At 41.0% G+C, this 16,534-nt stretch overlaps 1 long non-coding RNA gene across 2 annotated transcripts in view; it reads left to right on the top strand.

The window, feature by feature from the left end:
* The window catches only part of LOC109280872 (uncharacterized), a 696,334-nt gene that overhangs the window by 438,081 nt on the left and 241,719 nt on the right, over positions 1-16,534 (top strand). For both annotated transcript variants that reach the window (XR_009464392.1, XR_002087329.2), the window contains exon 3: positions 5,064-5,177. This is a non-coding gene — a long non-coding RNA (uncharacterized LOC109280872). The remainder of the gene's footprint in view (positions 1-5,063; positions 5,178-16,534) is intronic.

The following is a 16,534-nucleotide window of genomic DNA, read 5'->3' as shown; positions in this document are numbered from 1 at the left end:
ATGCAGCATGGTACCTTTGAAAAGATTAGTTCTTGCAACATGAGAGATGTTTCTAAAATATATATATAAAATTAAAAGTCACAGGTTATCATGCCCTTATGACCTTTCTTCTCCATGGATACCTATTCTTTTGTACCATGTGAGCTCCATTTTGACCAGCTTATTATTTTCATCAGTGCTATCCAGCAATGACTTTTTGAAAGAGACTGCAAATTAAAAAAAAGGCAGAGCACTTCTGGTCCCAAAGTGATCTTTGTTCATTGAAGCTAACCAACCTCCATCTGTGCTTTCTTTGTGTGAACCTGCCACTGCATAATGTAAAATCTTCTAGGTCACTAGTGATTGGTGAGTTCAATTATGTATCCCTTCAGCCTAGGAGTGGTTATTTTTGTTTTGTTTTGTTTTGTTTTGTTTTGTTTTTGTCACTCCAAGGTAGAAGTGTTGAGTGCTGGTTGTTTGATGTTCATTGAGATGTTAGGGCAGCAATGAAGTTTTAAGCAATGTATAAATATGTCATACGTCCATACAATGAAGAGGAAATGACTATTTCATAAATGCACTAAAGTCATGGAGATACTGAGGACCTCTGCCTGTATGTTGTATCCTCCTATTTTGTGTCTGTCTTTTTCATAAAGAATATAACCAATTCAGGGCGGATACTTAGTAGTACGTGTGTCTGTGGATTGTCTAGTGCAGTACTGGAGCCAAAATATTTGTTAGACCGTAGGAACTGCCGTAATACTAGTAGTAGTAATAGTAATGATGATGTTGAATAATGTATTTTGGTAAACAAGCTTCACTTTTATAGCAAGGTCCAATGATTTCGAGGATCCCAGATGAAAAAAAATAATATTAGTAATAACTTCTAAATAGATGTTTGTGGGGGAACATTCACTGGGGGAGAATTGACATTTTCATCCATTTACAGAAAAATGAAATAATTGGATTTAGGAGCTTTCATTTCATCATATGTGTATGTGTCTGTGCATGTGAAAAGGACATTTTGTTTTCCATAAAGGAAGGGTGTTATTCCTGTATATGAATAATGTTAAGCTGCAATTGAACTACAAAGCTTTAATTGTAGTTCAGTTGCTTGTTGATCACCTTAATTCAGAGGATCATGGAGTTCCATCTCTGCTAATAAGTAGAGCCGCTCAGGATTTTTTTCTTTAAACTTTTTTGTTGAAAAATGAGGATTAATTGAAACTGAAACTTTTCAGGTAACCATAGAAGTACTGATGAAACTTTCATCGGGACACTTTCTCCAGTCCAAGATGGAATTTGTGATCAAACGAAAGAAACAAACAAAAAAGAAATATTCTACACCCAGTGCTTAGGGGACTCACTGGAATCTAGGAGATCTATTTTCAGGATCCTGTGCCTCCTCTAAAACTACCAGGTTACACAGTTTGTATCTTAAAGAAAATGTAATCATTTAAATATTGTGCAGCTTCTCTAGGAGAAGATATTAAGAGAGCCCCACCTTATAGCACTAAACATACCAATGATTTTTTTTTTTCCTCACCAGAAAAGTAGGAGGCCCACATTCAGAATAGGGGCTTGAGTCTGTGCCACCTATATCCTTGATGAATGCCCTCACCTCTAGGGTATTGGATGTGTTTTTGTTTGTTTGTGTTTTGTTAGAGAACATTTTGAAAGTGTTGGATTCATTCCTTTCAGTACCAAATAACACACTGAAACTGTGACATTTCAGGACATCGAATTCTTGTTTTATAGTGATGAATGACCCTTAAAAAATCTGGTTTAGGATGAGCAACATTAACAACGCTTTTCTGAGAGGAAAATGAAAAAAATCACTTTGAAAAAAAAACGTGTTTAAAGATATTCCTACAGTAGTCCTTTTTTTAAGATTCCCAACGTTTTCCATTTCCAGCCTGGCGCATAGTACTACATAAGAAGCCATGTTAATGGAATTTCTGAAATTGCAGTCCCAGAATGAAGTAGGTTGTGCAAAGATTTGGTGACAGTCAAACCTCAAAAAGATCTGGGGCTCATATTTGACAAAGTGTAAGGTTTGAATGACTTCTGTGTTCTCTGAGTTAATAGAACACAGCCCAAATCCTGAGTACCTTCAACTCACATTTATTTTCAGTGGGAAATGTTGGTGTCTGGCTTCGCTCAGGATATGACTCCATAGCTCAGTTTTTCGCAGGCAAAGCTTCTTACCAGATTTTCTGCACTGCTTGCTCACATGTAAATAAACCCTAATTTGGGAAGGTATGGAAAGAGTTTTTGTCCCTTGCTTCAGCTGTGGGAAAATGTCCCTTTTTCCCACAACAAAACCTCATTGTTTTCGGGCTCCTACTTCAGACAAGGTTATGCAGGAGCCCACTATTTCTACTACCTGTCTAGGTCAGTCTTTAGTTGCACAATACACATTACCTAATAAGTACTATAACTATATGCCAGATTTTTAAATGATATAAAGACCCAAAAAGTCTAAAGTAAGCTGGTAGTAAGGATTTTTTTGTTGCACTTGACATAACTTTCCTCATTTTCAGAACTTTTCAAGAGTTAATTCTTCATCTAACATTTTGAAAGTACAGCTTGGAATTTCATATATGAGGATTTACTCGTATCTGAACTCTGCTTTTCATTCAGTCTCAAATCCAAAGCCTTACTTAAGTCTAAAATACCAGGTCAAGACCCAAACAGCACCTTTTTTGCCCATCTCTAACAAAACCTAAGAATTCTTATTTAGCTCTCTGTTTATGCTGTGGCATAAAGCCACATCTTTATGGCTCCATCAGCGTTATAAATCTGCCTCCATATAAACTGCATATCCATATTGAACTGAAATATATATTTTGCTTTTTGGTTAAAAAACTGCATATTATGACATTTATTATTGGTGGTGTAGATTAAGAGGCAAATATTGATTTAATTAATTTATTATGCAAGGCAAAATCTGGTTTTGTTAATCTAGCAGAAAACATTTGTTCAAATAGAGTTAACCCAAATCTATGTAGGTATAAGTGGGTGCAGTTATATGTGCAATTAATGCGAGACAATAAACTCTGGAGCTTATTGTTACATAGTTTATTGCTCCCAGGCATGCTGTTTGAACATTGAGCTGAGTCAGAGAAGTCTCTATTGGTAGGGGGGCCCTGGGGATCAGGGGGCCCTGGTGATATGCTGGGGCTGCTCTCCCAAGGCTCAATGTGCTGAAAAGAGGCTGGCTGGGGTACAAAGGTGCTCCAGCGTGGGGCTAGCCAGCAGGCAGCCCCCACACTGAAGCACCCTTGTGCCCCAGAGAGCCAAGACAGTGTCTACATGTGCACTGATGTGGAGTTTTTTACTTCACAGCTTCAGAGTTAGTTTACTCCAGCCTAATAGGTGTGCATGTGTAGACATGCAACATTTACTGCAGAGCTAGTTAGTCTACTCCACAGTAAATGTCTCATATAGACGCACCCACCGAGATTAAAAACAATTGAACCTTTTAGCTTATTGATTGCTTAAAATTATAAAGAACATTGTCACACAATCCAAAGACAGCTCTGTATAGTTCACTCTTCATTTGCAGTGCCCAACATATGCTGTAACTGTGGGCCAAAACCACAGCTGGTGTAAGATGACACTGCTCCCTTGTCTTTAATGAAACTATACTGATTTAAATGAACCAAAGGTCTTCCTGTCTTTTTTAGCTTATGGCTCAGAAACAAAGTGTGGTATTTTTAGTGCTGTGAAATAAAATCCTCCTTGCTGCGCAAGTTAAAATATTTAAAGTACAGTGCTAGATCTTATGGGTGTTTAGAATTTTATGACTTAACCTTAGGATTTTCATTACTTATACATTACTGATATTTCACACTTAAGCAATTAAAACCTGTGATAATTAGCCTATTGCTTCCATAATCCACTGTACAATAATGGTACTTAAGAGCATCAGTTTAACATAATAAAATAAAGAATGTTTGAAATAATTTTATGCCAAGCTAGCTCTCATTTGACAGTAAGTTTATAGTGGTTGAGTACCTTACGCTCTAATAAAAGCAAATAGATTTTCGATTATTACAAACCACTCGCGTAATGCTGGCAGGGGAAACAGTGATTCTAAATAGGAAGTAAATAATCACACCAATACACCATCCCATTTAAGTGTAAAAGTAAAACAATTATGGTTCTTTCTCTAGCTTCTCACTGAAGCAGACAATGAATCATTACATGTATTTAGAATTTTATTAAAGTAAGATCATCTTGAATGGTATACTTGTGGCATGCAGTAACATTTCTGAATTGTATTAAAGGTTACTTTCTTTCAGCACAAATGCAAATACAGGATTACAGATCATGAAAATGAGAAGTTAATTTTGTAACAATTTCAGGGGAAATAAAACAACTAGGACCTTACCATCTGTCTTCAACTTGCTGCAAAATATAGATGGAATTTTGCTATACTTCATAAGTTTTAGTTGACCTTAGGCCCTGATCTACTGAAGTTAACAGAATTATTTTCATTAATTTAATGAGCTGTAAATTTGGCCCCTACTGGGCACATTTACACATGCATCAATGTGCTTTGCCCATTAAACGTAATACCTCCAATGTGAGGTACTAAATAAATTCTCATGAGGCTGCCCTAATGCGCAATATGTACAGTGCATGTTTTGTAAGTGACAATGCAGAGTAGTGTATTTTACTGTATAATAGTGTAATCACATGCTTTTTTATGTAACACTTTAATGCACAGTAAATAGGTTACTGTGCATTAAAGCACACGTAGTCATGCCCACAGGGTGCTATACTTGGCCTGACTGGTGGCAATGTGGAACAGCTAGTCAAGCATATCGATCTGACTGATGCTAGAAAGATATATTAAAGTCTTCCATGGCATCTGCTAAATTCGTTGCTGTACTTGTTGCTGCCAAGTGACTGTAATAGAATTTCTGATTTTTCTCAGATGATGTAGCAAAATTATTTTAAAGTCACACCAAATATTGTAGTTCAGCAAAACAACTAGTTTGCTTTCTTTATCAACTTTTACTACAATAATATGTTACTTATTTCAACACTAATAACACAACATATCTTTATTCTAGGTCTATTACAGGGAATTTACCATTTAAGGAGAGTGTATTTGGAGGCCTGAATCGCTGATTTACACATTCACCTCAAAGCAGGTCAAAACCTTGGAAAGAGAATGCTCGTCAAAGGTTAGTAGATTTGTTTGGAGTTGTTTCCTGAACTGTTATACATTTTGGAATTGATAGCCAAGTAGTTTTGTAGCTCTCAAATCATGCCTGTATTCTATGCCGAGTATGCTATGCTGTGTGTGTTAAAGCCCAGAGGAAGGACGCTGTGTGCACCCTCATGCAGGACTGTAGATGACGTAGCGAATATGAAACTGTTCAGAAGAGGGTAGGTTTGGCCAACTCTTCCCATTCAAAAAGAATAATAAAAAATGTTGAAATTGTCAAAAGAAAGGGGCTTTTTATTTAAAGTAATTTCCCATTTTTTAAGATAGGTTTCAAACTTGTTCATGCTTATCATAATGAAATCGTTGGATTGACTCAATACAATCTTTATCCTTGATTTGGCATTTACAGCATTTTTAATATTAATTTTTCATCCCCATTTGAGGCAGTATAGATCTTTTAAATCTCAAACTATTGTGTGAGAGACAAATTGTTGTCTACCTAGCTCTATCCTGCTCAGTCCCTATTAAATTCTAGTACCATAAGTGTATAATAAACATTCCTCTAAAAAGGTTAGATCAATGCATTCATATATGACAGTCTTATGATCTCAATATACAAAATAATTCTACTCTCTGATTATGTCACATATAATGTTCATAAAATGGTTATAGCTCACTTGTAATAATGAGATTACATATCACAATCATGTCTATTATAATGGTGTCATCAGATTGTAATTTATTCATCAATTGAGCTTCGTGACAGTGCTCTTAGAAAATATAAGAGGACCTGAAAAAATGTACTTACCAGATATTTAATAATTTCAGGGTCTGCTGAAACTTAGACTTTTACAGTTACCAAAGAAATAGAATTGCCAGCTTGCTTTAGTTTAATTGTGTTTGCTATTGTTTTTAGTATATGAAACCTCAGTTCTTAGTAGTTTTGCTTATCTCTATGCAGCATGAATTTATTTTGTGTAGACAAATAGCCATAACATTTCCTCATGACTCAAGTCATTTTATGTGTTTTCTTCATATAAATACATTTTATAAAGAATCAACCAATCGGTTAAGTGTCTCTGCTTATTTTTATTCTTTTAAAATTATGCATAACAGATATTATTTTCATATCTGACTTTCTTAGTTTTTCAGAAGGTGAATTCTTTTTTTGTTTAGAAAGATATTTGTTAGCATGTGTGTGTGTATACTTTTTAATACTTCAGGCTACAGCACAAATGTATTAGGTGTCCATATTGTTCTTTCATTGTTTTGAAATTATGGCACCCCCAATTAAGCATCTAGATCCATAATCTAAGAAAGAACATTTTTTCTATATTTTTTTTCAAATATGCCAAAACGAATAAAGCAGACAAAAAATCACAGCATATTTTGAAGTCTATTGAGTTCATGTTTACAAAACAATAGTGGTTTATTTTCTGCATTAGTAAATTGAGCTGCTTAAAATCTCCATTGTTGTTGTAATTTATGTTCTTAAGTCTTTTTAGAAAATCTTCCAAACTTCTCAGCCCCATGGAGATTTTATTTTACTCCCACTCCTATCTCAAGGATAAAATTTGAGAGAGCAGTAGTTGTCTCTTGAGTTATATGCAGTCTCTGAAAGGATGCTTTAGACTTGAAGGTACCTTTTAATAAGGATACATCTGCCCTCCAAATCACACCAAGACTTCATGAACGAAAATTATTACATGAAGAATCACAGTTTTTTTAGTTAAAAGAATATATGGTTCTGCTTGCTGCCCAATCTTTCTTAATCCTACTGGGATAATTTTCCAGGAACCAAGCATTTTTTCAATGTTGCTATTTGATACTTCATTGATTTGAGCTATCTTAAGACTTTTTTCTTTCATTGGTTTGTTAAGGCCATGAAGATTTCATGAATATATTTTACTTGGTTTGTTTTATGGATCTGGGAGTAATGCGAATGAATTAGGGTATAGAAGGCCCTTGATATTTACTTTGTGTGTGTGTGTGTGTGTGTGTGTGTGTGTGTGTGTGTGTGTGTGTTATATAAACAGCAGGAGTTAAGCTCTTTGATCTGTACTGAACTGTTCTAGTATGTTTGTAACTTTACTGAGTTCAGTAAGAAAATGTTTATGAAGTTAGAAATTAGAGCTGTGCAAAGCTTTGGTCTCTGACTCAATTTGGCCCAATTCAGTGGCTGAATCTACAAATCCAAATTGAATCAGGAGACCCTTCAATCTCTCCAAATTGAATTGGAATCCTCCAAATCTATTTGGAAAGATTCGGCAATTTGGATATAGACATAGTTTTAAACGTTTTTTCTACATATGTCATGGTACCACGTGGCTTGTGAATGCTGTTAAGGTGGGGCGGATGGAGCATTGCACAGAAGCATAGGGGGCTCCCCCATCCCCCCCATGCCCCACTGGCTCAGTGACTGGTGCCTCCTGGGTCTGGGGGGCACCTGGGGTCCCCCTATGGCCGATCGCTGAGCCAGGGAGATGTGGGGAGGTCCCCCTGCATGCTCAATGGCAGACCTAGAAGTGGACCAGAAGTACTCCTGTGGGATGCTCCATCTGCCCCAGCATCACAGTGTTCATGAGCCACACCTGATACTGTGGCAGAGCCGCCCCATGGAACGTGGGGTAGTGAGGGGCAGCGCAGATTGCCTCCCGCCCAGCAGCACTCGGTGAGTGTCGGGGCTTTTCTTTAAAGGGCCGGGAACTGGGGTGGGCAGGGCAGCCATGGGGGGTCTGGAGGAGCAGGGAGGGGATGGGGGCTGGCACGGATCCCCTCACGGTCCCCTCCCCCAGCCCCCGTTCCCCCACCCTCTTACTTACCAGCTTGGAGTCGAGGACTGCCCGAATCATCGAAGCTCTTCGAATCTTTTCTGAAGATTCAGAGAACTTTGAATTGATTCGGACCTTTTAATTGGTCCCCTGATTCCATTTGGATTTGGAGATTCAGCCACTGAATCGGGCCAAATCTCTGAATCGAATCACCACCCAAAGCTTCACACATCCCTGCTAAACACCTGAAAAAAAACAATTTGCCAAACAAAGGAAAATTAATTTAAGCCCTGATCCTGAATGCTTTTACCATGCTAAATTTCTGGCCCCATGGACAGCTCTAGGGACCATATCTTTGATGACCCTGTTTTAAATTTATAAGTGGCTATACTAGTACAACCCCCCCCCCCCCCAAAAAAAAAAAAAACAATTTACGAAACAAAGCAAAGCCGTGATCCTGAATTCTTTTGCCACGTGAGGCTACAATAAGACTTGAAGAAGTAGTAAGGCCTGCTGATAACAGAGTATATTATTGTCTAAAGACATTTTACTTTATTGGGAAGAGACTGCTAAATACTTCAATGCATTATAAGTGTAGGGCTGTTTGTGATGTAAATAAATTAAACTAGCCCATTAACCTTCTTCAAAATATCCTGTCTGGCTTTCCTAGAAAAAAATCTCTCCCCCACCCCCAAGAAAATGGATAATAATAAGGATTAGAGTTGCTTAATTTTTTTTTTTTTTTGCTTGCATACTTCTTGGTTTCCTTTATTATAATTTGTTTTATTTTATGGAATGAACATGAATTCATCCCCTGCTTTCTTTGAACTGTCTTAATGGCTAAACCAGCTATAGCTCCTACAATTTTGTCACTGTGGTGGTTCTGAAGGCAATTGGGTTTGCTATTTATAAAGAAAGATCAGTTACATTTTTAGAAGAAATATAGGCTCTCATCACTTAAAACATAACCATATGCAGAAATGTACCTCTTTAAATAATCCCAATAAAATGATTCAGACTCTAATGTGCTCTAATGTTCACACAAAGACATTTACAAGGTCATAATCTAAAATCTAAATGTCACTTTTCATCCTTAAGGAAGCCAAGAACCAGTATAACTCAGATAAAGCAATACATAAATAAATAAATAAATAATCTGCTAATCTATTATTTTTTCTAGTTGCTAAATTAATAAACTGGTTTCCTAATTAGGCCATGTAACACTTCTCATTATAAGAAGAGGTTTTTAATTGCTGATAACTTTGTCAAACTTTAGCCATTTGGTTGAAATGTTGTATGTCAGGTTTCTATTTTATGCTCATTGTTTTTTAATCTTTTTGGCCTTTTCTGAGAAAAAGGCTACAGAAAAAATTGTTGTTTGGCACTATTAAAATGTTTTATGACACAATACCCCCCATATATTTTATTTGAAATTGGTCATAGAGTGGCCTCTATCTCAGGGTTACATCCACATTTGGTCAAAGTAATAAGCCTTTCAGGCTTAGCTGCTATTTTTTTCTGAATGTTCTATTCTCACTGAGCACATTTTCAAGTGCTGATCAGACTTTACGTAGACTGTCCCCAAAGAGCAACCAAGCATGCTCCCTCCTGACCTTTGCAGGATTATCACTGCAGGATTTTTTTTTCTGAGAGTCTAGGCATTGGAACAGCAAGGGAACCTTTCTTGTTCTGTCCGTGGTTCCCCTGTTGGCCCTCAGCGCTGCCAAGGAAGAAACCCTCTAATTCAAATGCAGAACCAACAACAACCAAATCAGTGGGGAGGGAAAGGAACAGATTCACACAAAGTATCTTGTGGGACTGGCTGGGCCAGGAGAATGGGAACTAGTAGAGAGAAGAGGGGACACTAGGATTGGAAGGAAAGGGGAATGTAAGATTGGTTGGGCAAGGAGCTTTTGTTTCAGGAAATTGGGGTGAAAGCTAGGAGACGATTTGCTTCAGGGTGGAGGGGAAGAACATGGGGATCAAATGTTGAATTTGTAAGAGTGGAAGTGACTAGGTACTGGCTCGCCAAAGATCCTGAAAGTAGTAATAAGTGGGATGAAGCTAAACAAATGGAGATGTGAGGGCATGTGTCTTACAAAGAGCTCTGTTCTGAAAGAAAAACGGGACCTGGCTATGAAAGAAGACTAGGACAGGAAGCCAGAATAGGAAACTGGAACAGTGAAACACAGAGTGGAGTAGAGTAATGGGGAGGAGGAAAGGAGAGGAAGCAATAAGACTGGGAGCCTGAGGAAGGAGCGGAGAGGGATTGAACAGGAAGTATGGATTGGACTGGGGTGGGCAATTATTTGGGCTGGATGGCCACTTAGGGAGTTTTGGTGAGTTGTCATGGGCTGGATCATCACCCCCACCCCCCATGACAGCTCACCAAAATTCCCAAAATGTGGCTCTGTCCCATGCTCAACTAGGCAGATGAGAGAGAGCTATGGGCAGGTGGGGAGCAGCGTCTGGGAGTGGGACAGGTGGGCAGGGCTAGGGCTGCAATCAGTATTGTAGGGCAGTGACAGTGTGGGGCCAGGGCCTGGAGCAAAGCCATGATCTGCTCCCTGCATGCCTCTGCCCGCAGAACTGGTGTCCAGCGTGGGGACATGTGGGCAGCAGATCACAGCTCTGCCCTGGGTCCTGGTCCTGTGCTGTCACTGCTCTGTGATCCTGGTCCCAGCACCGTCCAACTATCCCACTCTTGGATGCTGTTCCCCACCTGCTCTTAGCCCCATTCTATCCCCCTGATTGTGTTGACCCAGCCCTGCTCACAGAGGTCCCAGCCAGTCTCCATGGAGACCCACCTGCCAGCTCCATCCAGCACCCCCCAGTGGTGGGTGCAGGATGGATGGGCCAGGGTCCCCAGGCAGTGGGGCTGGGGCTGGTGGTAGTGGCAGTGGCAGCTGGAAGAAGTCGCCATTGTGGGGGTGCTGGGAAGCAAGTCCAGCTGGTACACTACCCCAGCCCTGCCGCATGCCCCAGGGCTATGGGACAAGCCTCATGCACCATGGCCTGGGCTGCACCCCCATACCTGGGCCAGGTGAGGCTGAGGAACCCACCAAGGGCTGGATAAAATCCCTTGACAGGCCAGATTTAGACGAAGGGTCATATTTTGCTCACTCCTGGGATAGGGCAAAGTAATACAATGATATTATAAATGGCTGAGAAATTTGAGCTATGAGGATTAGGAGTAGACAAGTGAGAAGAATGAAACTGGAAGAAGGAACAAAATGGGATGAGATGGGACAGGGTCAGAGAGAGGCTAGATGGGTAATTCAGAAAAAAAGGTCAATAAAAGTCATGTGCTGTAGAACAAAAAAAAAGTTGCATTGCATCCACACACAAAGAACCAAGGTGTATGACAGCTGAGTAACACCATCTTTTTGAGAAACAGTCCCCTTGAGCCACTGTACAACTGCTAACATGACGCTAGGGTGGTACCTACTTTGCATTTATCAGCTGTAGTAGTTTTCCATGCATAATTCCATTCCCAATGCCTTGCTCTCAGCTCAGGTCAAACTGATAGGAGCACATCCCCTTTAAAACTCCACTTTCTTTTACAAAAAGAGTTTCCTGCTTAACCATTACTGTGTGCAAATGTGAACTGCTGCAAAGAGAAGCAATCACTGAAATGGGATATTATTTTCTGGAGCAAGGTGGAGATGCTACATCTCCTTAAGCTTGTGGGGAGAGGGGGTTTTGCAAATCCACTTATATGGAATCCCAGGAACAAAGATCTTTACAAGGAGCTAGGTGGGGAATGCAGGTCAAGGAGCAAAAGTGAGATGCAAAGCTGTAGCAGCCCAAGGCTAAGAATCTCAACAGACTGACTCCAAGGAAAACATACAAACAAAGACCTAGAGCATCCAGTGTTGTGTTCCTTCTTTAAGAATGTATATGCCACTTTGGTGGCAACCCAGCATCTGTCACACTTGTGACCTTTGAGTCCTCAAAGGGAACCTCTGAGTTCCACAAGAAGGAAGAGGATGATGAGCCCCGAGACAAAGAGGGGAGATGTTGGTAAGTGGTACAGTTTTTCATTCATTTCCAGAATGCATTCTTTTCTCACAGTGTGCTTTCTCTGGTTTTTTGCATGCCTAGGACAAAAGTTATACTAGACCGCATCTTATTTATTTATTTAAGGAAGTCCTATGAAGTAGGTCACAATAAAAGTTTAGAGATCTGAACTCTCTGCTACATAATACCCACACACCCTTTTATTAGTACAACATTTCAAAGAGGGGTTGTGGCATGATACCCAAGCTTACCGTGTTACAGGATGTGCGGTTTGCAGAAAAGGCCTTTTTTTTTTTCTCTCTCTTAGATGGACATGATGCATTTGGGCTCCTTTTTAATTTGTTTCCTGGAAAAGACAGTTTGTAGACATGTGGAGTCAAACTATGTTGACATGTCCTAGATCCAGACACTTCACTTTCATGATTTGCTGAGGGAGACAGCTGAAAGGGCTGGAGAGGTAGTAGTAGTGTCCTGGTCTCCAGGGATCCAGCTTGTAATGTAGCAAGCAAGGTCATACCGCTTGCTCTTGGGAAGATTCTTTTCTACTTGCAATACATTTAACTATATCCAGAAAGTTCTTTGGAACTCGCTCATCCTTTCCTTGAGGTTCCTGCATATTCCCAGCTTGTTTCTTTTGCTCACACAGGACCCTTTCATGCTAGTCTGCAGGCATTACTATGGACATCATTGCTGTTAACAAGCGGGCTTCAAGGTAGCTCAGGAGCTCTCAGCCTGCCTGTAGCATTTGACTTATCAGGGCCTTTCTTAACAGTGAGATATCAGCTAAAGTTGCACAGGATGCTGGCCAGTTTTACAGTATTATGAACTACTGTAATGTTTTATTTTATTTTATTTTATTTTTTGCAATTTTACTTTATTGGACCTGGATGCTATTTCCTATCACATGCCTCTCCCTAGTTTCTCTGCACTCTTTTTGGAAATATGGGAGACTTTGGCCCCACTAAACTCACTTCGGCAGTAGGAGCTAAAAGGTCCCATTACAAGTTCCCCTGCAAGCTGGTGACTGCTGTAACAGCAAATTACACATTTACACAGTAAATAATAATAATTAGAGAGATTTAAAAGTTTTCTTTTCCTTTGTGCTAATGCTGTAAGTCTAGCAAGCTCCTTGTCTTTTTTATCAGCATCCTCAGCTGCAATAGTCTTGAGAGGCACACCTTGACAGCAGCAGCAAGGCTGATGCAGATGAGGAAGTGAAAGAGACACTCCAGGGAGGACATGTTCATAGAGCTACTGAAATGTTCAGATGCAGCCAAGGAGCAGTGGAATGAGAGGGCACTCCGGGAGAAGGAAAATGTATTGAAAGAGAGGCAGGAAAAGAGAGAGGTGCACAAATGGATGCCCAAGGAAATAATGAATCCACTGAAGCAGCAGACAGAGATGCTGCAGAAAATAATCCACCATCAGATCCTCTGCACAGGAGCTCTCTTCTCATTTCACCCCATGGAAAAAGCATCTATAAGGAGCCTTGTACTTTGGTGCACTCTGGGGAGGGATACTAGAGCCTTTCTTCAGCATACTGCCTGAAAGGTACAAAGAAAAGAAAAACAGGGATTTGTGTACACTAACTCGATGTGCCAACAAGCACTTTGCTCTTCTTTCCCTTCCTTCAGGACTTTTCATATACTAATCTTACCAGTGTTCATCTTGCTTGTTTTCATTGTTTGCTTTGTCCAGCTGTTTGATCTGTCTGTTACCACTGAACAGAATCCTGCATCAGTTCCTAGTTACCTCAAATACAATTATTACCTAATTTATTTCACTCTGTGCATTAAAAAACAATCATAGCCATATGTGTACAGGCACATGCTTAGTACACGACTCCCAGTTTGGGTGGCTAATTTTGAGGATAAAGGTGTGCAGCATACATGACAATATACAGTATTATGATGTGATGTAGTTATAGCCATTTGTGTTAAGCTATTCAGGTAGTTGGACAGTTTCTCCATCCACTTGACACCCAACTGGCAATGTTTCCCCTTTAGCAATAACAGTGGTAGTGATGTTTGACTAAGTTTGAGCCTTGTCAGTGGCATACCTTCAAGTACCCAAGAGCACATTCAACTGTCATTCTGCAGCTGCTTAGCCAGAAATTACCTCCCTTTTTGCTGCCATCCATATTGCTAGTGTATGGCTTCATAAATCAGAGAAAAAAAAGAAAAGACAAATCACCTAGCATATGATTATCATTCCAATTAAGTTATGGCAGTTGGAAAGAATGCCCTTTCTTGCAACTGTTCAAAAAGGTTTGCATGCCTGAATACGAGAGCATCATGTACCTTCCCTGACCAGACAACATTAATGCCTGTATGAACTAACTCCTGTGACCTGTCAGTGCTTGCAATGCTATGGAGATGCACCATGAAGGACATCTAATGGCTCTGCTTAGCTCAATGAGGATAGCCCCAACTGTGGACTTCCCTGGCTTTGAATTGATTTTGAGTGGTAGCAGTCTGGTGGTTCTAGCTTCTATGGTACAGTTGGCACCTGCTTCTTGACTTGTATCAGAGCACTGGAGGGACAGGGGCAATGGTGTTGCACACCTCTAGAGAGGTTACCATCCATATCTGAAAGTTTTGCAGAATTTGGTGATTACCCCCAGCTTGCATGAAAATGTTACCACTAGGGCTGTGTGAAGCTTCGGTAGCTGATTTGATTTGGAGGAAATTTAGTTTGATTCAACTGCTGAATCTCTGAATCTGAATTGAATCAGGAGACCCATTAAAAGGTCCAAATCGATTCTGAAGCCTCTGAATCAATTTGGAGGGATTTCAAGATTCAGGAGGCTTGCAGGAAACAGAAACTGAGAAGAGGGAGGAGAATGGTGTGATCTTCCATATATGGAAAAGGCTGAGGGGGAGGGAAAGACTGCTCTGATATTGACATCTGTAGCTAGTCAGTGACTGATTTTTCTCTGAGTTCTCTTCCAATCACAGTGCTCTTAGGGAGAGATGTAGGAACTACATAGCAAACTGTGTCTGAAGTAATCTGTGATTTTTGTGAGCTATGTGTCTCTTGGAGCAGCAGTGTCTGAAAGGCTCTAGCTTGCTATCTAGGCTCTTGCTAGCTTGGCTTTCTTCTTGTAAGTTGGATCCAATCCTTGCCTACTTAGCCTTGCCTACAATCCCAATTGTTATCTCTATGCGTTCCTTTCAACTTATTCTTCCCCCAAAATCCTATTATTTGTTCTTGTTAATCTGTCTTGATTCTTTCTCCCCACAAAAAGAAATCTGTGTTTTCCCTGACAGTGTGTCATCACTACTGTGCAGGAAAGCACAACATATATTACATGCACACACACACGCACGCATGCACACTTACTTTGCAGCACACCAAACATTATGAAGCATGCTGAGAAGGCAAATGCCAAGTCTTCTGGCAGGGGAGGGAGAGCTGAAAGTTCCCCCCACCCCAAACATTGCTGCCAGGAAAGAGGGTGCATCAATGAGTCTCCTGCTCCTAGTGGGAACAGGGAGGTGGGAGCAGTGTCTGCATCTCCACCACCAATACCACTAATCAGCAGCAGCATTACATTCTCCACCCCAATTTCAGTTCCCATCGTGATCCTTCCAGTGCCAGAGGAGAGGCTAGATCTGGAAGCAGAGGAGCTGAGGGCCATAGCAAAGGAAATTCTGAGGAAGGACGGGGAATCTGAGTTTGTGCCCTGCACCCCTCAAAGCTCCCCTAGAGGCAGGTCTCCTTCTCTGGAAGGCACTTCAGAGGAGGTTGTAAGGGCAGGTTGCTCAGCTCCTCCTGTTGTTTGTGCCTCTGCCTGGTGAAAAGGGGACTAAGGCAGGATCCCCACCCTCAACCCAGAAGTAGGTGAGTAGTGTAGTGTGGGATCATTTTGAGATGGAAGATAATCCCAGGTATGCTACCTGCCAGCATGGCCGAAGGCAGATCAGCTGGGGCAAGGAGGTGAAACATTTTGCCATCGTGGCGATACTGCTGCATGTCAGGAGGCAGCACCCCTTTGCCCTTGTTCATCCTCAGCCTGGCACTAGTGGGAGTGTGCCCAAAAAGAAGTCCCCCTCTCACTTCAAAGCCCCCTGTCACCAAGAAGTAGAGGCAGGCCACCCTGGACCAGTGGGGGAAAGGCAGAGACAAAGGGGAAAGGCATTCCGACGGCGAACAAGGTCACCCAGAACATTGGTGAGATGCTTGCTCTGGATGACCAGCCCTTCTTCTTTGTTGGGTGGTCAGGGTTCAGGCAGCTCATGGCCCAATCATACCAAGTGCCTGCATGCACCACTTTTAGCAGGGTGGTGGTGCTTTCTCTATATGAGGCAGGCAGGGAGTACTTGATGGAGGTACTGCAGAAGGCAGGTCTCTAGGTAGCCTTGCACTTCACCTCAGATATCTGGAGCAGCCAGGGCAAAGATCGTGCCTACCTCCCCCTCACAGGACATTGGTGCAATCAGTCCTGCCATTGGTGGCCTCTCCTTCAGGCGGAGTTGATGGATGGGCCCCACACAGCAAGGGAGACCATAACCTGTGTGGTGCAGGGGTGGCTCATTGGGCAGGGTGAGCTCTCCTACGGGTTCATGGTCACTGAAAACAG

The sequence above is a fragment of the Alligator mississippiensis genome, chromosome 9 (assembly GCF_030867095.1).
Source record: "Alligator mississippiensis isolate rAllMis1 chromosome 9, rAllMis1, whole genome shotgun sequence".
NCBI lineage: Eukaryota > Metazoa > Chordata > Crocodylia > Alligatoridae > Alligator > Alligator mississippiensis.
Note: the sequence above shows the minus strand (reverse complement) of the source record. Positions and strands in the feature narration are given on the sequence as shown.